The following is a 23,246-nucleotide window of genomic DNA, read 5'->3' as shown; positions in this document are numbered from 1 at the left end:
CTAACAGAGTGTTGTGGTTTGACCCAGGCCAGAGGTCAAGCACCCACAAAAGCTGCTTGCTCCATCCCCTCTGCAGCTGCATAGAGGGGAGTATATGCAATTAAAGGTTCATGAGTTAAGAACGGAGAGAGATTGCTCACTTAATTCCATCAAGGGCAAAACAGTCTCAGTTTAGAGATCTAAAGTAAATTGATTGCTAACAAAATCAGAGCAGGATAATGAGAAGCAAAACAAGCCACTAAAAACACCTTCCTTCCACCCCTCTCTCCTTCCCAGCTGTAACTTCTACCCCAGCAGTAGATGGAGAAAGGAAATGGGGGTTATGGTAAGCCATCACCTGTAGCTTCTCCCACTACTCAGAAGCAGAAGTCATTCCCCTGCTGCACCATGGGGTCTCTCCCACAGTAGACAGTTCTTTCTGAATTTCTCTGATGTGTCTTCATCTCATGAGTAACAGCTCCATCCGACTTGCTGCAACTTGAGTCCCTCCCATGGCTAGTAGTCCTTCCAAAACTGCTGTGGCATGGGTCACTCTTCCACAGGGTACAGTCCTCCAAGGACAGGCTGCTCCAGCCTGGGAGCAGGGGCCCTCTCTTTCCGCCAGGTCTCCCACTGGATCACAGCCTCCTCCAGGCATCCACCCACTTTGGCATGGGTACCTCTCCATGGGCTGCGGGTTGATCTCTGCTTCCGTGCATCTCCATGGGCTGCAGGGGCACAGCTGCATCACCATGGTCATGACCACAGCCTGCAAAGGAATCTCGGCTCTAGTGCCTGGAGCACCTCCTCCTTCTCCACTGGCCTTGGTGTCCCCATGTTGTTCTCTTCTGTTCTCCCCATGTTGTCTCTATGTTGCACTCTTCTATGACTGTAAATTTACAACTGTGCCAGAAACTTGGTTTTTCTTTCTTCTTAAGTATATTATCACAGAGGTGTTACCACCACTTCTAATTGGCCCAGCCTTGGCCACCAGCATGTTCATCTTTGGAGCTGCCAGAGATTGGCTCTACCAGACATGGTGGAAGCTTCTAGTAACTTCTCACAGAAGCCACCTCTTTGGCACTCCCACTACCAAAAAGAAAAGCCATGGAAAACCAATACAGAGGGCAACGTGGCATTGTCAAGGCAAGAATAAATAGTAAAACTGAAAGCCAGCTGTTTTAAAGTAATGTAAAAAGAAAGTCAAACCAACTTCATAGGTAGCTTTGAGAAATGTAGTTCCGCATGTTGAAATTCCCTAGATTTTTAGGGGTATATTTATATTTGAAAGATGGATCTGTTGTGTCCTGTTCTGTGATTTTGAGCAGATGTTGTGACTTGGCCATGGACATGCATGTTGCCACATTCTCTTCATAGAGAAAAGCAACGTACAATTCTTCCTAAGAATATTTCTGAGATTCATAGTCTCTGAACCTCAGAGAAAGGGAAAACACAATTCTTATCACTTGCTGTGCCTGTGTTGTGCCAAAGTAGAATGCAATATGGAGATTTGTTTACCCAAAGTGAGGATGTTTTGCTTCCTTGGCCTATCAGGGCCAAGAATGTATGTGTGTTGGACTGTCAGCTGACAGTCAAAAGAGAGTCAGGGGAGGAGGGCAGTTCTGTGCAGTTGTGTGCAGAGTGAGTGTGTGGCAGATTCAGTTTAGATGCAATGTACGTAGTATAGTATAATAAAGTAATTCATGAGCCTTCTGATAAGATGGAGTCAGATGCATCATTCTCTCTCCCTCACCAATGTCAAAGTAACCTTTGATTAGTAATACATGCAGACATGGGGCATGACTAGACTTTTTTTCCTGCTTTTGGTGTCTGAATATCACTGTCATGGTTTGACTTCGGCACAATGTCAGTGTTTCTATGAAAGGTATATTTTTTAAATGGTTACTGTGAGATGGGATCTGGAAACAGAACAAAGTAGGTTCTAACTTGGGAATGGAGAGGGAAAAAAACCACTTTATTAATCTACAACATAGAAACAAAAGGGAAAAAAAAGAAAAAAAACCCACACACAACAATTCACAATGGAACACTTCTAAAACACTCCTCCTCCCCCCACCCTTCTAACACTCAATTCTCAGTCTAATACCATCTTTTACACAACTTCTTCCCAGTTCATCAGGAGAGAGGAGTCTGTTTCTTGCACCATGGGCCTCCCCAGGAAACATAGTTGGAACTCTCTGTGCTTTCATGTCACATGTGGCAGCTGCCCAGAGAGAATTTGCTGTGGTGACTATCTTCTTTTTATGTCCAGTGCTCTTACTACTGTCTATAGATTTAAACTGCATCTTAGGTCTTTTTAAGAATGCTTTGTCTAGTTCTAAGAAGTGGCAGCCTCTCCCTATTTGGGACCCCTGTCTCTCCCATATTTCACCCCTGGGGCTGAGGGGCCTTATGAACAGAGATCCTTCTCCGCTGAAGGCAGAGGGCTCCACCACACCCTCCTCATCAGTCTCTGTTTCTTCTATTGGTTCTTATAACAGTTTTGTCACTTTTGGCTTCTGGCCAACTGCTTCCCCCAAGGTGCAGTCTCTACATTACAGAAGAAATTGGTTCCATCCCGTGGCTATGAAAGAGAAAAGTCCAGCCAAAAGGCTACTCTAAATTATCTCTTCTATCTAGGGCGCTTTTCATCTGCTGGTATTTCTTCACTTACTCAAGCCTTCTTCTCATTTGCCCATCCTCCATCCCCTCTCAACTCTCAGCTGGGGAGGATTAGTGTTTTTTACAGTTCCATTGTTTCAGCACCAACAGGGTTAAAACCTCAACCGTGGTCTGCCCATGGCCGGGCACCTTGCCCCCCCCCCCTTCTTCTCCTGGCCATGGTGCCAGCAGGAGATACCAAATTTCAAGCCAGCACAGTCTCTATCACTCTCTCCCGGGGGGGCTGCCCAGACATCCCAGGTCTCCTCCACCCTGCACCTTGCAGGGCTCCAGCCTCCCTCCCCTCAGGCCGCATGGCCTCCCCTGCCCCACCCAGACGCAGCCGGGCAGGGGAGAGGTCAGATCCACTCACTGGGGGACTCAAAAGAGAGAGTCCCTCTGGGAATCCTCTGCTTTTAACCCCTGTGTGTTCTCAGAGGCATATCCAGGTCCCCAGTGGCCACACCAGGTGCCAATTTCAAATCTGGCCACTGACTGGTTTGACCACAACTTTCCTAGAAACTCACTTCCTGGTCAAACCACAACAATCACGTAGTGGCAGTTAACTTGGGAACAGCTGGACTCAAACATCTTGAAGGTATTTTCCAACTGAAACTATTCTATGTTGCTTTGAAAGATGACAGACTGAGTTCTTCATCTGATTGAGTGTGGCAAACCATTGTTTGGCAATAATTTGCCTTGATTTGTAATTTATTTTGAAAATTCTAAGTCATCCCTAGGTGTGATTTTTCTGTTTCCGACAGTGTGCTTGGAAGAAATATTGTCTAAGGGCTAAGAGAAAAAAAAGAATTTGTACAAATCCACTAATGATTTCCATGGGATGTTTTAATGCCACAAGGCAGGCATCAGATCGGAAAGGGTGGAATATAAACTGAGAGTGTCCCCCATTCTCATCTACAGGTTGCTTCAAAGTTGTGTGAGCATCTCTTTACAGACATTTACATTGCCCAGTTTAGAGATGGTACTGATTTTTGTATTCAGAAATCAAGTACCTAATAAGAAGTTTCAGGTTAAAAACAAAAATATTCTGTTGGCAACTTCATGATCCCTCAACAAGGTTTCACCCAGCAAACACCTGTATTGCCAAAGATCCTGTAGACATTTGGGGTTTTTCTCTTCGTACAAATTGCAAGAGTGAGATTTTCAAATTGTATGTTAAAAGGCAAGACTGAGGAAATGATGCCATATTGTTTCATTTGTTTGCATTTAAATGGTTTCATTATTTATGGTTATAGTTTCATTATTTAGCATTTAAGATTTGAAAGATATTTTAACTCTTCTCATGTTGTTAGTTTTGAAATTGCAATATCACTTTTAAAACAATTTTTTTGCATGCAGTCTTGCATATTTTCTTCATATATTTTATCTTGATTATGCCCCTCTTTTGCTCCATGTCTTATTTTAGATTTTGATTTTTTTTAATTTAAAAATTGGCTACATGGTGAAACTAGCTTGATGCCAAATTTGGTGAGAATCATGTTCTGAACACCATCTTTAAATATATTGTCTATCAACTTTAATTATACAATTGCATATTTTTCTCTCTGTTTATGTGATTATTTTATTTTAAACCTGAATTTAAACACTGCTGCTCAAAGAAGAAGAGAAATTAAAATGAGTAAAATCAAAATCAAAATGCAGATGAACTTGTAAACCTTGAAGTAATTTTCTGTTTTGCAAGAGAGGTGCTTGTTCTACACACATGGTGTCAGTCTGCCTATGACACTGAGTAAAGGTGCAGATGGGTTTATATGACGTTTTGTCTTGTGGCTGTAAGCTCCTGGGGCTGCAAGTGATATGTCCCGATGAGCTGCTGTACATCTCTTCCCTGCTGCCTTGTCCCATTCTACCTCACTATAATAATGCCTTTATGCTAAAATACGGTTGCTGGTTCTGTGGCTAGTTCTGCAAAATTTGGTTTTGTTTCCTGAAGAGTACTTGGAAATACTCATGACCATGCAAATAATACCTGTAAAAAGTCTGTACCTATCATGTAATCTTTCAAAGCTAAATGTTTATTTTCCTAAAGCAAATACTACCCTGTAGTATTGAAATTTTACCATGAGGAGCAGCTGAGCCAGCTCTGCATAAACCTCGGTTCCTCAGGAAATGAGCTATTCTGTTACAGCTGAAGACAGTGGTAGCTCCAGACCCCTTGGTAATCATAGGCATCCAGGGGAGTATTGCAACCACAATCTGTGTGTTTCTAGAGCGTAAAAAATTGTCTGAACAACAAAGTCTGTCTAAGATTGCTGGTGGATAATCTTCAAAGTTCTCTTCTGCCAGAGCAGCAGGGAGAAGACTGTCCTACTTGTGCAAGAAAGCAGAAAATGCCTAAGTGGATTCAGATTTCTGTTGATTTGTGCCTGTACTTTGCTCCTTGGATGATTTGCTTATCACTTTCTGCATTTGTTTTATTTTTCACTCAGCTCTGAACAGTTTAGGCATGGTGCAAAAGAGGAATTTGTTGACTGAAAAGTGAGAAAACAGAATTCCCATCTGCAAAGTTTTGAGCAAAACTGGTAATGTTTGCCAGGAGAGATCAAAAAGTTCCTTTGAGAGGCTAAAAACCCCAGCTGCCCAGAGAAGGTCCTGGAAAAACATGCTTCTTCCCCAGGATGTCCCTGTCTGCTGTCCTAGATGACTTTCATCTCTTCTTAATTGCACCTGCCTGTGTTCTGTCATGTAGCTGCCAAGCAGGATATTGTTTTTTAATTAATTTCTCACTTTGCACTTCATGGATATATAATTTCTTCCATGTGGCTCTAGCAGTTATCCTCTGTGATTCTGCTGACCATAGTTGTGCTCCTTTCATCATGAAGAATAAAGAAATAAACTCAAGGATGGGGATGAGGAGTCATGCATTGCACAGTGAGAAGGCACAGCTGTGCCATCATCTATACATCATTTCCACAGCTTTCTCCAGTCTCAGATTCCTTGAAATTCAGATTCACTCTTTCTTTGTATGAGGTTCTGCTGTGATTCTGTTTGGCCAGGATACTGATGAAACACAGAATCTGTGTAAATAATTGGGTTCACCGAAATTCATTAACTTTTCAAATGAACTTCAGAGCAATTTCCACCCATTTTTCCTGACTTTTATGTTAGGTCAGCAAGTTCTTTTTTGTCATGCAGAACTCATTAATTTCAGTGAAAATTTGTTTTGAAGTTTTGTATTCATTCACACCCATAACAGGAAACAGAAAGTACAAAGTTGATACCAAATAAAACCACAAGTTTCTTTCGTCATAAGTGTGTATGATGATGTCCTTAGGCAGGCTGTCTTGGCAGCAAGGAGAAATGTCCGCTCTTGCTGCAGTAATTCAGCTGTTTTTGAAAGGGTCACATCAATATCCTCTTTGTGCAAATTTGATTATTCATATCCATGTTTCTGGTTTATATTCATTTGAACCTAAATATATTACCTGAGTTTTCCAAAATTCATGTGTACAAGTGTAATCTTCAAATTACAAAAAAGACAGTGAAGTGACTGTTGCCACGAGCCTGGAAAGCTGGACAGAGTGTGAGCTGTGGTGTCTGTTTGCTAAGGTTGAAATATGCTGAGGAAATCATGACCTGAGATGTTTAGAACTGCTTGAAGGGCTTTGAAGCCACATTCTATGGGCTTAGAAGCACACTGTGATCCCCCTGCTCAGATTAGCTGTGAGAAGCTGGCTAGTAAAGAGGGATGGGAACAAAGAAACTACCCTGGAAAATAAAAACTTTAATAATGAAAATAACGTATGTGGTACAGGTACAGAGGCTAGATTCCAAAGACCCCTGGGCAGGGCAAACACAGCCAGGTATAGAGACACATGGTCCAATCAGAAAGGTGAACTCAGAACATGACCTTTAAGAAAATGGTCTTGACTAATGGTGAAGGAAAACTGGAAACTTGATCAAATATAGGAAGGTTCTATTAGCATACTGGGTTCCCAAGAACCCACGGTTCCCACTGTGACCAGACTAGTACATTGCCTTGGCCAAAGCCCTCTGTAAAAGCATCTATGATAAAGATCTCAGCAGGATGAGACTCCACAATTCCCCATCTTTAGAAAAATATTTTGTAAAGATTTCTGAAAAACTCTTAACAGACAACTTACAAAGCAAGAAAACAACATAAATACAACAACAACTACAAAAATTAGTAAAGCCATTTTGAGCAGATAAAGCTCAAGCTGATACATTCCATTTTTTAAACAGTCCTTTCAGCCAGTCTTCATTACTTTCCACTTGTAGTTTTCTGACTCCCTCTTTTAGAATTTGGATGCTCTTGTGTATGGACTTGCTGTGATCTGAGAGTTCATGTAGCACATGCCCTCAAAATCTTTACAACCATGTCCTTGTGCTAGCAGCAGGAAGTCAACTGCAGCTCTCTTTTGCAGGGTAACATGTCTGATACTGTCCACATCTGTCAGTAGCTCACTCAGTGCCCAAGACGTGGCATTGGTTTGCTTACTTAGCCAGTATCCTAGATTGCCTAACATTTTCAAAGCTTTTGCCGTAGCAACCCCAGGTGCCAATATTGAGGCTGCCATTCTTTTTCCTTTACTCCAAAAGTTAATTTTGTCTTTGCAATCTGATTCAAATTGATGGATAAATCTCTTGCATCTGGCCTCTTTTTTTTTTCACAAATTGGGGCAATCTCGGGTGCTAGTATGCTAGGTTGCACGTGGTGGGGGGGGATCAGGGGCAAGAAGACAGACACAACTCATCCCCAGATGTTCGTGTGGCAACAGAGAGATTTATTTTCCACACACACACCCCCCCCCCCCCCTTATAAACGGCATTTTGAAAGACCCGGTCTGGATATTCTCATTGATCTGAACTCCACATCCCCTCAAGAACTGGCCAGTGAAATGCTTGCAGCTTCATATAAGATCTGACTGGGAGAAACTCCTGTCAGCCAATCCCGGGGCTTGGTATGTGATATCCAGTAACATATCACCCTTCTTTGTTTAATAAAATTTGTAGGTTTTTTTTCTGTTACCCATCTGCAAGGGCCCTTTACAAATGGGGCAACAAAAGACAGCACGGCCAAATTTGCATGGAAGCTGCAGCATTTCTGTTCAGTATCTGTTGGGGGAGAACTCAGGCCACAGGCACAATGCTTATATGTTAAAACTTACAAAAAACAAAAACCATTTTAACACATTTAACCCTTATAGAAAAGCCCAGCGATTAAAAACAACCTGTAACCCATTTATCCCTTGAAGAACCCAACACCCAGAAAACAATCTGTAAACAGAAAAACAGTTTGTAAACCAGAAAACAGTTTGTAAACATGAGAAATAATTTGTAAATGAATCAAGTCTTTATACTGATTGTCCATGAGATAGGATTTGTGATCCATTGTTCTATTGAAGAGACTTCAGAATGCTGTCCATTGTCCTTTACCTTGGATTTCATAGGAATATTGTACCATTATATGACTTATTATAAAACATAAGAACATGACACCACCCAAAACTCAAAAAGGGGAAGTGTACTTTCACCCCAGCCTTTTTCCCCCTTTTTCTTTGTATAAAACGTAGAAATAAAGCATGCATTTCTTAACAGTATTAATAAGGTAGAATGTTGCTGAAAAGTCTCTTTTTCATTATGAGCAAACCTAGAGGGCTTCTTCCAGACTAAACCTCTATGCCTGTCTCTAAAGAAAAAGTGTTAACTTTTTTTACTTTTTTCTTTTTTTTTTTTTTTTCAAAGAGTCTTTACCAGCCAGGTTCATAGGTTGATCAGGCAAATGACTTGGTTGGGAGATATTCCATGTATAAAAACACATTTGTATTAATATCTAGTGCAAAACAAAAACAAAAACAAAAAAATCACAGTGTAGGTAATACTCCCTTTCTTGCCTTCTTAGAAGCTAGAAATTTTGTGATTTAATAATTGACTTTTTTTTTTTTAATTATGACAAGTGGCAAAACTTCAGCTGAAGAACTTTGTAACTGATATTTGCCTATGACAAATTAATTTTGGTATGGGTATCTTAGTGTATATCCCCTGGATCTTACCCATCCTTCCTGAAACAATGCAGCAATAATTAGTAGGAGTATGAAAAAAATACATAATACACACACTAATGCTTCCCTGATACACAGCATTAATCGTCTGAGGCAGAAATATAATACCTTACTGATCATGGGCTTGTTAATTTTGGTTCTAACAAATGCAAACATCCATAATGAATATTGTACCATGGGTTCTAATGCATATTTTACAAACAACTGTACATTATCATAACTTTCATATGGCAACCTTTCAGTGTCTTTTATTAGAGTTTTTGTACCATGAAAACCTCAATTTATCAGGAGGTAACGTGGTTGTAATGCTTTGTAAGGAAGGAAAGTTAGTGTCTGTTTGCTTTTTTGCCTTCCATTTGCAAGCAGTTGCTGAGTTCTCGCTTGTCTGGGTGGCAGAGTGTCTTCAGCTCAGCTGCTGTAAGACACGCAACCCGCGTGTCCGACTCCATCTCTTTGGGCAGAGTCGACCGTCCCCGCCCCTGCGGTACCACACCCTCGCCTGTCTCCCTGCACTGCCTTTTCCCGAGCGGGACCTCTGCAAAGACTTCTCCCACGCTTTGCTTCTGAGTTCTGCAGCCTTCTTCGGAGGCAGGCTCGGCGGCGGGGCCGCTCCCTCCGGAGGTGTGGCCGTGTTCCCCGGAGGCTGGATCGGGGGCGGGGTGGATGGGGGTGCTGCCGGGCCGGCCAAGGACGGGGTGGGGCAGAGCCACGGGGTTTCGCTCTCTCCTGGGAGGGGTCGGAGCGGCTGCATGGCATGGCAGCCCTTTGGGGGGCCAGAAACACCTACCATGTGGTCTGTTCTCCCGAGCAGGGCGGCGTGGTGTGCCCGCCTGGGTAAGCGATATGGTAGCTCGAAGTGCCTGCATAGTGATTACTGCAGCCTGGGGAGGGCGCAGCGCATCTCGAAGAAGCCGGGGCTCTGGTGGCCGCCATCTCTGTACGTGCTTGGATTTCGCAATCTGTCCCGCCGGTTCCCTGGATAATGCCGGCATATGCTGGGGTTCCCTCTCTCCCAGGGGAAACAATTCCTCTTTTTACATTTTAGAAAATAAGTAGCTTTATCATGGTGCTTTCTGGTCCTGATATCCAAGGTCCCATGGTCTTGGTTGTCATTTTAGTCCAGAAAACAAGTTTTTAAACCCTCGCAGTACTTTCTGCTGTCTGCCAAGGGGGTTTTACCACTGTCTAGCTAGTGAGTCCCAGTTTTTCCCGAAAGTCCAGTTTTTACACCGTTCCAGCTTTTACACTGTTCCCAGCTCTTCAGGCTGTGTCCGGTTCCACGCACCAATCCAAACTCTGATATCCTGTACCCTGGGTCTTACCCCGATTCCCAGCTCAAGCTCTTTATTAATTCGGTTCTAGACCAAAAACCAGCTGTTATGTCTCCTTTGCTCTGTGCCAGGCTATGGCTGAGTCCCAGTCACTTTGGAGGTCACTACGTGTTAAACTGCACATGACGGGGGGTGAGGGGCAAGAAGACAAAGACACAACTCACCCCTAGATGTTTGTGTGGCAACAGAGAGATTTATTTTTCACATCTGACGTCTGTTTCCCCCCCCAAGGGCATTTTGAAAGACCCGGTCTGGATATTCTCATTGGTCTGAACTCCACGTCCCCTCAGGATCTGGCAGAGATTGGGAGAAGCCCCTGTTAGGGGCTTGGTCATATGGCATATTCAGTTACACTAGTAGAGTAACCCTCCCCAAGTTACATGGCCTGCCCTTAATGCAAGATGAAATGGCAGGCCATGCTCTGTCTCCACAAATGAGACCTGTCCCAGGTGGTAGCTGTAACGGGGAATCACTGGACCATGAAACGACAGGTGTAGTTACCCCAGGTACTTTCATTTTCATAAACTGGATGATGTGGGGAAACAGCCCACTATGTATTTGCTTTCTTATAGCATTGGCATTAATGTAGTATATAATGAATCAGGAGTAGTTTTGATATAATGAAATCTAACACAAAAATCCATTTTTGCAGAGCCTAGAATTTCTAGTTCTTGGGGTTCTAATGATGTGTGCAGCAAGTTCCTGGCCCAGTAATCCCAGTTATTAACGGGATTGTGAATCCATTCCTTGTGGGGATGCAAAATATGGATGGCATCCTTGTTTAAGGGCCACACATCCGTTGGTAACACAACTAAGCAGGTGGAAGAGGGGTTATCAGGGGTGGCTACTGACAAACACAGGTTTTCCTGCTTGGTGATGTTAGCTAATGTAACCCAGACATTTTTCTTTGGCTGTGGGACTTCCCAGGTCTTAGCAAGGAGCATGGCATCAATCAGTATGGGTATAGAGAGCAGGAGTCTCCTAGGAGCCATTTCCAGTGGAACAACCTGTGGATTAAACTAAAAAATTAATAATGTTTAAGGGGTTAAGAAAACAATGCCATTAATTAGCAATAGATAGGAGGTGAGAGATGGCTATTTGCTATTTGCAAGCCTCAAGGTGTCATTTCTGCAGGATCTTCTTGGGGTTCCTTCTGTAGAGCTTCTTGGCGATCTTGCAGAGGCTGCAGATATGGCGCGATGTTCTTTGCTGAATACCGAGGTCCTTTACCTAGAGAGATACAAATATACCCTTTTCCCCAGGAGGAATCAGAGGGTCCTATAAAAGGGTCCTATAATTTGGCCTGTTTCAAGATCTTTAACATTGGAGGTCTCTCCTTTAATTGTGCCCGTGTTTTGTTAGAGAAATGCCTGATAATTGGGGGATTTGGTTCCATAAAGGAACTATTCAAAAAATGGAATATATATGTGGCCTTAGCAAGCCTTCCTATTTCTCCTTTCTCCTTTCTGTTGTTCCAGCAGGAGTTTAAGAGACCCATGTGCTCTCTCAACAATTGATTGGCCCATGGGAAAGTATGGAATGCCTGTGATATGTTTGATACCCCACAGATTAAAAAATAGCTGTGTTCTCTGGGAGACATAGGCAGGCCCATTATCTGTTCTTGGTTTTTGTTTGGTTTTTTTTTTGGGGGGGGGGGGGAATGCCTAGAGTTGAAAATGCTTGTACAAAATGTTTAATAACATCTTTTTCTGCTTCAGCTATGTGAGCAGAGGCAAAGATTGCTCCTAAGGTGTCTACTCAAACACATACGTATTTAAAGCGACCAAAAGATGCATAATGGGTTACATAGCTTTGCCAAATTTGTCAGCTGTGGAGCCCTCTAGGATTTACTCCTGCCCCAATAGACAGGAGAGAATATTGCTGGCAGTCAGGGCAGGTAATGACAATGGCTCTAGCTTGATCTCTAGTGATATTAAACATGCATTATTAGGGCAGGTGCATTTTGGTGGAAGAATGCATGGGAGCCGTGATTGCTTAAAGATGTTTGGAAGTGTAGTGTGTATGGTCATAGCTAAGGTATCGGCTTTTCTATTGCCTTCAGCTAGAAATCCTGGTAAGGATGTATGAGAACAGATAGGCTTGACAAAATACAGATGCCATCTCTGAGAAAGAACAAAAATTGAAGTTTTAAGGAAAGAGTATAACTGATCATTAAAAACTGTCTTTAGGAACGAATTTTCAGTTCTCTCAACGATGCTTGCAACATAAGCAGAATCAGTTACGAGGTGAAAAGGACGTGTGAACTTAGAAAATGCTCTAACAACCACAGCCACAGCTAATTCAACTATTTGTGGTGAACATTCTCCTGTTTCAATGTCGGATTCCCAATTGTGTTTCAAGGTTTTCCCAGGTTAAAACAGATTTATGGGACCGTCCTGATCCATTGCTGAAGTTGGTTAGGGCATCAAGGGGTACAACATTTTTTAAAGGTTTAGCAGTCAGGCTAAGGGAGGAATGCAACAGCCTGTATTTAGGGAAATTGATTGAAATTTGCCCCATAAAATTTTTGAGTGCAATTTGCAAGCATTCTGACTGTTGCAATAGTGTGGTTGTAGGTAGGAATATAGTGGAGAAATCTCTTCCTGCAAGAGAAAGTAAATGTGACCTGGCTCTTATAATAAGCTGAGCCATCATCTCTTAGTTGTTATAGTTTTACCAGGCTGGTGGGATAGGAAAACCCATTCTAAAAGCAACACAGGATCATATGCCTTGGGGTCCCATTGAAAAATTAAGGCATGGGATTTGGGTCCTTTTCCCAAAATAGCTATCAGGAATGGTAAGTTTGGATTTATTCTGTGTTTGAATGGCATGGGATACCTTATTTAAGGCATCCCCTGGCTTGTCAGTTAACTGCCTAGGTGAGTTTAACTCAGAATCCCCCCTTAACAAAGCAAACAGCAGAACCAAATCCTTGTTAGTAATTCCCAGCAGAGATATGACCCAGTTAATTGTTCCCAATAGTTTTTATAAATCAGGGAGTTGTGTGAAATGCTACTCACTTCCAAAAATTTAAAAGGTTTATTAAAACCTTATCCAAAAAATACAACAGAAGACTGAACAGAAAAAATATTACAGTGCTGGGATCAAAATACTTTTTCAACCATGTGCTCATCCATACAATAGGATGTTCCACCTTTTAACTCTTTAGCCCCTCTCAAAGTTCTGTCTATCAACTCCTTCTTTCCTGTCCAGTGGTGGAGATCACTTTCTTACACCTTGCTTGGAGGTCAGGTGTTGCCATATTAATGAGCTGACCCTCACAAATGCCCCGACTACCCAGGCCATCCCACGATAACAATGCAAGGGGGTGAAACATAACTATAACTCTATAAAACTTCTCTTAACATATAAATATTTGCCTTGTAATTGTGACAGTCAACCATCTCATTCCTCATCTATCACAACCCCCCCTTTTCCTTTTCTGTAAGTCACTTGTCTCGAACAATTAACTCAAAAATGTGTTTTTCTCTTGAATGAATCATACTAGCATCTTTTGATGTGGGCAAGGACAGTGGAAACCAGAGAAAAAAATCTCAGGTTTTCCCTGGACACGCTTATTTGGAATGAACAAAAGAACATTACAGAGGTCTGATATGGCTTTGACTCCCATCTACCTTGCCTATGGGGTTGCTATGGGTAGGTGTATCTTAGTGGTGAGTACAGAGGCCAACTCAGTCTTGCCCTCTAGTCCCTTTTGTATTAAAACTGAGGAATAATAGAGGTCCAGTATAGCCTTTTTTTCCCTACCTTACCATGCCTACGGGGTTGCTACCCGCAGGAGGGCTATGGAATCTTCTTGGTAGCCAACAAAGAGGCCAATCTGGTCTTGCCCTCCATTCCTTGCCTTACTTTACTTGTGGTTCTTAAGGAAGCTGCCCCATTACCTCTTAGGGTCCCTTGTGTACTTTGCCTCAACAGATGCTTGTAATTCTTGCCCATTAAAACAGTTCTTGAAGTGGGTGGAAGCTTGACTCTACTTTTTGGGCATCTTGTTGTTTCTCTGGTTGTCTTTCAGTCTCTGCTTGAGAGTCAATCTCGTTTCACCCAGCCTGGATGTTACAGTCCATTCTTTGGATTGTTCCACTGGCCTTTAACTCTGTTGGCATGAGTCCATCCCTGCTCTGCACTTTGCACAGCCAATTCGGTCGTGAGCAGAACCTGAAAGGGACCTTCCCACTGAGGGATTAGAGGCTGATCTCTCCATTACTTGATCATCACCCAATCCCTAGGATTAATATTATGGATTTTGAAATCCAGGGTGGTAGTTTGAGGAAGTGCCCCTTTAAGTCTTAGCCCTTCTAAGGTTTGTGCTTTAGACATAACATATTTCTTGGCATTGGCTTCCCCTTTCTCATAGGTGACAACCTTCTGGAACAAGGTCAAAAATGGTAGCCAAACATCATTTCATAGGGTGAGACCCCCAGATCTGACCAGGGTTGGGTTCTAAGTCTTAGCAAGCCTAAAGGGAGACATTTTATCCATGACATCTGGGTTTCAATCATCAGCTTGAGTTCTTTTAAGAGTTTGATTCATCCTCTCTGTGGATGCCATGGAGTGTGTAACTCCCATTTTACTCCCAGGGCTTGAACAACTTTCTGCAATATCTTAGATATGAAATAAGTGCCTTGGTATGAATCAATCCTGTTTACCATCCCATATTGGGCGATGATTAATTCTAGAAGTGTTTTACTCACAACATTGGTATTGGTTTTAACAGTGGGTACCGCCTCTACCCAATGAGTCAAGTTACCTACTATCACTAGTAAAAACTTCCACCATTGTACCTGGGGAAGCTTGGTAAAGTCTACTTGGATATTTTGAAAGGGCCGTAAGGCTAGTTCTCACCCTCCTCTGGGGGTTTTCCTCATGATTTTCTTATTCACTTGTTGAGACATCACACACCATTCAGTAACTTGCTTAGCTATTGCAAAAATTCCTATGCAGCCCCAGTCCCTTAGGTACTGATCACTCAGGGCTTGTGTACCCCAATGTGTTGTACCATGCATGCCTTCTAGCATTTTCTTGCCAAGGGGTTTATTCAGCATTTGCCTCCCATCTGCTAATCTCCACTTCCCCTCGTGATCTTTCTTGGCTCCTATTTTAATAGGTTTGTACTGTTCCATCCCACTGAATATGGGGACTTCTTGCCTTTCTTTCATGGGGGTCAATACCATCATTAGTTTTTTTGTCTCTGACTCGGCTGTATTTTTAGCTTCTAAATCTGCTAAATTGTTCCTTGTGCCTCTTGATAACCCCTTTTTGATTTCCTTTAACATATACTACTGCCAGTTCCTCTGGTAATTGCAAGTTTTCTAATACTTCTGAGTCCAGTTCTGGGCCCCTCAGTTTAGGAAGCACATTGAAATGCTCCAGCGCGTCCAGAGGAAGGCATTGAGGCTGGTGAGGGGCTTGGAGCACAAGCCATATGAGGTATGACTGAGGAAGCTGGGGTTGTTTAGCCTGGAGAAAAGGAGACTCAGAGGTGACTGTATCACTCTTTACAACTTCCTGAAGGGTAGTTGTAGTCAGATGGGGGTTGGTCTCCTTCTCCAGGCAGCAACTGACAGAATGAGAGGTCAGTCTCAAACTGCGTCAATGGAAATATAGGTTAGATATTAGGAAAAAACTTTTCACGCAAAGGGTGATAAAGTACTGGAATGGTCTGCCTGGGGACGTGGAGTCACCATCCCTAGATGTGTTTAAAAAAAGACTGGATGTGGCACTTGGTGCTGTGGTTTAGTTGAGGTGTTAGAGAACGGGTTGGACTCGATGATCTTGAAGGTCTCTTCCACCCTTATGATTCTGTAATTCTGTGAAGTAAGTTTCTCATGAATCAGTCCCTTTCCCTTTGAATGTAATAGCCACCCGTCTTCCCAAATTTTTCCAAAGATATGCACTACTCCAAAAACATATTTTGAGCCTGTATACATTGTTCCTCTTTTCTGTGTTATTATTTCCAGAGTTCGTTTTAGGGCATATAACTCACATGCTTGGGCTGACCAGCTGTAAGGTAATTTTCCCTTTTCTATGGCTACCAACCCTTCATCCACTATAGCATACCCTGATACCCAGTGCCCCTGGATTACTCATGTAGATCCATCAATGTATAATCATTCCCCTCCTTGGAGTGGTTGATCTGTTAGGTTTACTCTTACTTTAGTTTGATAGTTTATAACCTCTAGGCAATTATATACTAATTCCTCATCTGGTTCTTCATACAAAAACTGGGCAGGGTTGAGTTTGTGACTCATAATTAGCTCTAAATCACTATCTATTGAGATGGCTTCATACTTGGGAATCGGTGAGCCACTTCTCAGCCTTTTAGCTTAGGATACTTATAACTGAGTGTGGGGTATATATTTTCAATTTTCCCCCAAAAGTTAATTTTTTGCTTTCTTCTACCAGTAGGGTGGTCGCTGCCACCACCCGAATGCAGGTTGGCCACCCCCAGCTGACAGGGTCATGCAATTCTGATAAACAGGCTTCTGGTTTTCTGGACCCTCTCCAGTCCTGGGCTAATACTCCATGTGCTACCCTTCTTTCTATATCTACAAACAGATAGAAGGGTTTGTGTAAGACAGGAAGACTCAGTGCTGGTGCACTGACTAATTTTTGCTTTAAAGCTTCAGGCTTTTGCTCATCTTCTTTTTCCCACCTAATCTCTTCTAACTTTTCATACAAGAACTGGACGGCCTATGTGTATCCCTCAATCCATAGCCTACAATATCCCAAGAAGCCTAGAAACCTTCTAACTTCCCTCTTAGTTTTAGGCCGTGGAAGTGAATCTATCCCCATAATTCTCTCAGGGTTCAGTTGCCAGGTCCCTTGACAATCACACGTCCTAGGTATTTTAGTTCCCTCTCTACAAATTGGAGTTTCCCTTTTGATACCCAAAGTTCTTGGTCGCCCAGAAAATTTAACAATGCTGTGGTGGATTCCTGAACTTCTTTTTCTTCCCATCCTGAGAGAAGCAAATCATCTACATATTGGCTAAGTTTTATCTCAGGTTTGATGGAGAACAGTTGTAGTACTTCTCCTAGTGCTTGACTGAATAGGTTTGGGGATTCAGAAAACCCTTGGGGTGACCTAGTCCATCAAAGCTGTGGCTTTCTCCCTGCTTCAGGGTCCTCCCATTCAAAGGCAAATATATCTCTACCTTCTTCTGCTAGTGGGCAAGCCCAAAAAGCATCTTTTAGGTCTATCACACTAAACCACTGGTGTGCTGGGGGGATATTACTCAGTAGTGTGTAGTGGTTAGGCACTACTGGGTACTGACTCACTGTTCTTTTATTCACTGCTCTCAAGTCTTGGACAAGCCTGTAAGTCCCATCTGACTTCTTTACTGGTAATAGGGGTGTTTTATGGGGGAACATACATGGTTCTAAGGTCCCCTTCTCGAGTACGTCCTGGATCACTGGCTGTAGTCCTCGTCTCCCTTCCAGGGAGAGTGGGTATTGTTGAACCCGAACTGGATGGTTCTCATTAACTATTATTACAGGTTTTATGTTTAATGTACCTCAATTTTTTGGTTTTGCCCATACCATTTTATCTTTTTTTTTTAAATCTTCTTAATTGGAGAAGCTTAAATACCATTTTCCCTTCCTCTGGGAGCACTCCATGTCCACTTCCACCTGTAAATCCTGTCCTAATAAATTGCACCCTGCTTCTGGAACTAATAAGACATCCCCAAATCCTATTTTATTTGTCCCTTCAAACTTTACTTGCTTTATAGCTGAGACTTTGAACCCTTCCCCTTTTGCACCTACTACTTGACTACTTCCACAGTATCTTGGCCCTTTTTGCACCCTTTTGCAATTCTATAAACACAAGTTCTTTCAGCTGCTGTGTCTACTAAGAATTAAAATTCTCCCTCCTGGGGCCTATTTTTAAAGTTATCAAGGGCTGCTGATGATATTCTGTCTCCAGGAGGTAGAGGCCCTGACACCCCTAATCTTCTGCTTCTCCTTTTTGCTCAGTCTCATAGACCCTTAGGTCCTTTTCCCTCTGGGGGCAATTCTTTCTGATACGCCCATTCTCTTTAAAGTAAAAACAAACTGGTCCTAGGTTCCCCCGTTTCCCAAACTCTCCTTTCTGTGCCCAGTCCCAAGGCACTGCATCCTCCCTCCATCTATCTTTTTGCATTTGGGGTCCTCCTCCCTTACATGGGTTGTTCTTTACGTGCTGGTTTTCTTCCCTAATGGCAGTTACCTTGGCTTTTGCCTTGGCCTTCTTTTCATCCCTCTTTACATACACCTCCTGTGTCTCTCTTAAAAGATCTTCCAATCTCCCTTCTTGCCAACCATGTAACTTTTCTAACTTCCTCCACCTATCTGGCCAAGCATGAGTAACAAAATTGATCTTTAGTAAGATCTGTCCTGCCACTGTAGCAGGGTCAACTCCTGAATATTGCCTAATATTTCTCCTCAATCTTTCTAGCCACTCTGTTGAGGTTTCTTCCCTCTTTTGCTGCTCATCAAAAGCTTTATGAGCATTTTGATTTCCTGGAGCTGCCTCTTTGATCCCTCTTATAATTAATGTTCTATACTCCTCCATGTCTTGCATTCCCCCAGTGCTGTTGTGGTCCCAACTGGAGCACACTGTGGGCATTTTCAGGTTCCCCAGGAGGTCCTTGCACGTGCTCCCTTTCCCATATCTGTATCCCAGCCGCCCGGATCATGTGTCTTTCTTCTGGTATGAATAACATGGTCATTATTCATTGCACCTCTTCCCACATATAAATACTGGGCCGCAGAAACTGATCTAAGTGTTCCACTAATCCAGTGGAGTCCTCTAGTAATCCTTTTAATTCTTTCTTGAACATTCTCACGTCAGAGGAACTGAGAGGTATGGTTACAAATCCAATTCCTCCCTGCACCCTACCCAGTGGTTCTTCCCTCAGGGGATATAATCCCCCTGCTTGGTTCCCATCCCCCGAGCTGCTTTCTGCTCATTGTGCTACTCTGTTTCAGGTGTTTTGGCTATGGCCATCAGGGCACAGGGAAGGTGCAGCTGGGGCTACTGGAGGCGGGGGATGGGGGGGGGGGAAGAAGTGTTCTAACAGGTCCCACTCTTTATTTTCTGATACCTTAAAAACACTCACTTTCAAGGGTGAAGTCTCGCCCTCCCAGCAGGCAGCATAGTTGTTCTCTTCCTGACTGGTTTCTTAGTTCTTACGTGGATGTTTAATGCCCAACATATCCACCCTTCATCTGATCCATATCTTGGCCACTGTTCATGATCACTCCTAATTTCCCCTCTGGTCCATTCTACCATGCAATACTGCATCATTTTGAGCTCCTCCTTATCTCTGGTATTGGGATCATATTTCCCCCAGGCTAGTTTCATTCCCAGTTGGCTGTTTGGGGGTAGGCCTATTGGTACCTCCTCAATTTCTCCTTCTCCTCTTGGGGATTCCCTACTTGCCCATAGTCCCATCCTGACTGGCTGATCACAGGCCCTCCCCAACAGAGTCCACCTTTGCAACCACAGGCCCTCCTGACAGAGCCTGCCTCCCTCAGAAGGTTAAAGGAAAGGGGGAAAAAAAGAAACAAGGAAAGGAGGAAAGAGAAGGAAAGGGAAGAGAGAGGAATAAAACCCAAGCAACTTTACCTTTCTTCCAACAAGTAAAAAAACTACTTAAGATCTGAGGACTTCCATATCACCAGAATGGTGCCTGCCCTTCCTCTTCTCCTCGGTTCAATGCTCTGGTCCCAAGGTTGCACTCTGCTCCCTACCCTGCCTGGCTCAACTTAGCTGTGTCTCTGCCCCTGGCCCTACTTGGCACAGCATTGGGTGTGGCCCCACCCCAATTTTTTTTTTGGTTCGGCTCAGCAGCTCTGTGCTGACTTTCCCCACTTGCTTTGTCGGCTCAGCTCCATCATGAGTCAGCTTGGCAGCTGGCTCACCCCAATTTCCCCGCTTGGTTCGATGGATCCGCCCCACCACAATTTGGCTCGGCAGCCAGCCTACCCCGACCTTCCTTGTTTGGTTTGGCCTTGGCTGGCTCTGGAAATTATAGAGCTGGCTGCGCACCAGCGTCAGTCCAGCTCCAGGCGCTGTGCGAGCCGCCGCACCACGTGGAGTCTTACACCAACTTCCTTTGTGTGGGCAGTGTAGGAACCCTGCCGCAGCTCTCCGTCCCGATAGAAATGCAGTCATCCCAACTCTCAAGTCTCCACAAATCCTTCAATCTCATGCGCCCTAATGGCCACAGTTCTCATCGACAGGGTCCCCATTATCTTCCCTCCACATATCCTGCTGTTCTTTTTTCCTTTCAATCATCCAATATCCTGATGCTTCATCAGACCAGGACAGGTCTCATGTATTACTTGTTTGAAGCTGATTTTCATACACCAAAATTACAGAGTTACAATCTGGCCAAAAATGGTTATGAGGATGCTACTCACCCCCCTTCCCCTCTTTTCTTTATCCAGTCTCCTGGTGTCTTCGCACTTTCAACCTGCAACCATCGGTGGTCCTGGGAGAGTCTGATAGACTCCCCCAAACTTGTGGCAGGGTGCACCTCTTTCGAAAACTCCTAGGGTCACTGGGGCAAGGTGTATATCCTGCAAAGAGTCCCCATTGTGAGAAATGCTACTCACTTCCAAAAATTTTAAAGGTTTATTAAAACCTTATCCAAAAAATACAACAGAAGACTGAACAGAAAAAATATTACAGTGCCAGGTTCAAAGGATTTTTTTCCACCATATGCTCATCCACACAATGGATGTTCTGCCTTTTAACTCTTTAGCCCCTCTCAAAGTTCTGTCCATCGATTCCTTCTTTGCTGTCCAGTGGTGGAGATCACTTTCTTACATCTTGCTTGGATGTCAGGTGCTGCCATAACAAGCTGACCCTCCCATATGCCCTGACTACCCAGGCCATCCCATGATAACAATACAAGGGGGTGAAAAATAACTATACATCTATAAAACTTCTCTTAACATATGCATAATATTTGCCTTTTAATTGTGGGAATCAACCATCTCATTCCTCATCTATCACAGAGTGTTTCTTGTTTCTTATGTAACTTGAATGGTTGATGCTGTACAGTCTGAGAGTGAATTTTGAATCCCAAATATTTCTAGGGTGATGTTTGTTGTATCTTTTCTTCTGCAATGGTCAGTCCTGTCTGTTGGATAGCTGTGACAGTGGCTTTTAAAGTTGCATCTAAAGATGAATTATTTCCAGCTGCAATAAATATACTATCCATATGATGAACAATTGCCTGTAGATAATTCTGGTGAAGGGAAATCAAGACTTCTGCTTTATGCGTGGTTTGCTAGGCCTTTGCTTTATAATTGCAAAGTCTAGAACAGGTGTATTACTATCAGGCACTTGCTTGAATGCTCTCCTTGCTGCATTTTTAATATCATCAAACACTGCATTCAGGAGGTTTGCAGCCTGCTCATTGGGATGGGAATATGGCTCTTCTCTGGATAGGTGTTGTAGTGTTTACACCGACCCTGCCTGGTCCTCCACATAGACAGACAACAGTTGAATTAACAGACTCTTTGACCCCGTCTCCCACAGATGTATTATAGTTGGGATAGGAGCACAATCACCATGTGTTTTAAATCATGAGGCGTTAAAAGACATACAGAGAAAGCAGCTTGCATTAGATTGTTAAAGAAAGAAGAATTTCTTCCATAGTTTTTGGCAGCCTTACTCAGTCCCTTTATATCCCTGTAGGCTAGAGGTTTCCATGTAGGGCCAATCCTCCCCCTCCTGTTCTTTACCGTGGTCAGCTGGGTCTTCTGCCATGGATCGACGAAATCACTGGATCCAGGAGAAGTGAGGTCTTCTTCTGAGAAGAAGGGGGTGCAGGCACAATGTTGTTTTTGTTCTCCGATACCTCTGCTCATGTGGCCAGCATGAGTGCCACAATGCTGGGGATCAGCGCTTCCAGGACTGCCATGGGCGTGGTTCCCGTTTCCCCAGGAGGGGCGTGCTCTAAGGCATGCTGGGAGTTGTAGTCCAGAGCAGGAGCATCAGGACCCTGGGCAGAGAGGGCGGAGCTCAGGGGTGAAACCTGAAGTGACATATCATCTCACAAGGAGTACGTATTAGCAGAGTCATTAGTAGGCAATGCAGCAGGGTATTCAGATGAACTGGAGGGGAGTTAGGGTAGCGAAGGCACAGGGAAGGGGCGGGGAGCGTCTGAGATGGCGTGGCCACTGCCATCTCACATCCCGAGTGGAGGAGACAGAAGGGGATACGGGGTAGCAGGGTAACCCATTGTGAAAAATAAAATAAATAAATAAAAATTTTTAAAAATTTGAAAGTTTAATAAAGGACAATAGGATACAAAAATAAAGCAGAGTTTAACAGCTGGGTACATGGCATTCAGCCAAAAGCACACCTGCTATTTTAGAGATACCCTTTACATACCTTTTCTATTGCATCAGCCTATTGCATATTCATAAACAATAATGCATATTTCAACTTTTCCCCAAACTAATTTACATGTTCCAAGAACTGTTTAGCATGGCTCCTTCTCGGGTTTGCCTTTTTAGAGAATGCACATTTCTTGGTTGTGGTTTTAGTCTGTTATCACCTCCAGCTTGGGCTTTGGTCCGTACTTTCTTCAGACAGTAGGTGCTGATAGTTTGGCATGTCAGTAGCAGGGGTCTTCATCATGTGTTCATTGGATGTTATCCCAACCAAGAAGGCAGTTCGAACCACAGGCATAACTATATCAGCTATTTCACTACTATGTCTAAGTTTAGTTAATAGCAGTAATAAAAATGGTGTCTTTATAGCAAAATTTCTTTAACATTATACATATAGCATCTATTTTAATATTTGTGAAAAGCCAATATTATAATATGTATTTATAACACCATGTCTAGGTTTTGTCCTTGTGCAGGGATGTTGTCTGCCTCATATCCCATTCCAGGGCAGTCTGAGGGGTGACAAGGGAGAGAATATGAGAAGCAGGAGTAGCTAAAAGCTTTGACTCCTGTGTATGCAACAAGATCTGATCCCAAATTCACTCCCCAGGGTTAGAAGGGCTGGAAGCAGCCCCGGTTTGGAAAGAGGTCGCCTACGGTGGGATGGTCTCAGATCCCCCAGAGTCCTGCCGCACTGGCAGGGCAGGGGTCAGGCGCTGGGAGTCGGAGCTTTTCAGCCTTAAGTGTTTCAAAAACTGTGTGGAAAGCAGGGAGCAGACAAACCATGAGAGACTATCCCGCAGTTGCTAGGTCGTAAA

At 43.4% G+C, this 23,246-nt stretch overlaps 1 protein-coding gene and 1 long non-coding RNA gene across 3 annotated transcripts in view; one reads left to right on the top strand and one right to left on the bottom strand.

The window, feature by feature from the left end:
• Window positions 1–23,246, top strand: part of KCNIP1 (potassium voltage-gated channel interacting protein 1) — a 292,230-nt gene that overhangs the window by 52,068 nt on the left and 216,916 nt on the right. The gene's annotated exons all lie outside the window — the stretch shown is intronic.
• On the bottom strand, window positions 8,208–21,997 carry LOC135280417 (uncharacterized). Of its 2 annotated transcripts, none has more exons than XR_010347369.1 (3): window positions 21,775–21,997; window positions 20,443–20,601; window positions 8,208–11,245 (listed from the first exon to the last, which is right to left on the bottom strand). It is a non-coding gene; the product is annotated as an uncharacterized LOC135280417 (long non-coding RNA). The 2 variants fall into 2 exon arrangements; XR_010347370.1 differs by having other exon boundaries at window positions 8,208–11,034; window positions 21,775–21,995.

This window comes from Passer domesticus, chromosome 13 (assembly GCF_036417665.1).
Source record: "Passer domesticus isolate bPasDom1 chromosome 13, bPasDom1.hap1, whole genome shotgun sequence".
Lineage (NCBI taxonomy): Eukaryota > Metazoa > Chordata > Aves > Passeriformes > Passeridae > Passer > Passer domesticus.
Note: the sequence above shows the minus strand (reverse complement) of the source record. Positions and strands in the feature narration are given on the sequence as shown.